This window comes from Chrysoperla carnea, assembly GCF_905475395.1.
Source record: "Chrysoperla carnea chromosome X unlocalized genomic scaffold, inChrCarn1.1 SUPER_X_unloc_140, whole genome shotgun sequence".
NCBI classification, from domain to species: Eukaryota; Metazoa; Arthropoda; class Insecta; order Neuroptera; family Chrysopidae; genus Chrysoperla; species Chrysoperla carnea.
The window spans coordinates 18,162-19,011 of record NW_025408090.1 but is presented as its reverse complement, the minus strand read 5'-3'; the positions used below and the strand labels follow the sequence as shown (position 1 = coordinate 19,011).

Here is an 850-nt window from a genome sequence, read left to right as displayed (position 1 = left end):
AGGCAACCGCACACAGTGTTCCCAAGCGGTCACCCATCCAAGTACTGACTGTGCCCAATGTTGCTTAACTTCGGTGATCGGACGAGAACCGGTGTTTTCAACGTGGTATGGCTGTTGCCAGTAATAAATGAAAATTTTTACAAATATATATTTTTCATAAATATCATTAATATTAAAGTATATTATTAAAATTTTCAATGAAGTAATCAATTTAAATATATACTTATTTATTATACCATATATTTTAAATAAAAATGCAACCGCACACAGTATTCTCAAGTGGCCACCCATCCGTGGTACTGACTGTGGCAAATGTTTCTAAACTATTATTTTATAAAATATTTATACAAAAAATAATTTACTCTTATCAAATATTAATTTGTGGCCTGTATTAAGGCCTATGTTATTTTCATTTTTTAGCAAAAATAATGAAATATTTCAATATATTATTAAAGTAACAGATCATTTCTTTTTTGGTGCTGCTTTTTTAATTTTTGTAGGAGATGATTTGGCAACAGAAGCTTTCTTAGCTTTTGGTGCTTTCGGTTTACGAGCAGGGCTACTTTTGGCAGCGGATTTTGTACTTTTTGCTGGTTTTGCTTTAACTGGTGCTTTTTTTGATGCCGCTGATGATTTTGCAGTAACTTTTTTAGCAGCAGTTGATGATGATGGAGTCGCTTTTTTTGCTTTAGGCTTTTTGGCTGCCAATGATGTAGTTGTGGCTTTCTTTTCTTTTGGTGCCCGTTTACATTTAGCACTCTTTGCTGAACCTTTTGCTCCACTTTCTTTTTTGGATACTTTTGATTTAGCTGAAGAATTAGATGAAGCGGAAGCAGCCAATTTGAATGAA

General features: G+C 33.3%; 1 non-coding gene across 1 annotated transcript; it reads right to left on the bottom strand.

Moving 5' to 3' along the window:
* On the bottom strand, positions 1–119 carry LOC123303816. Its single transcript, XR_006535900.1, has one exon. It is a non-coding gene; the product is annotated as a 5S ribosomal RNA (ribosomal RNA).
* Positions 120–850: the final 731 nt, after the last annotated feature.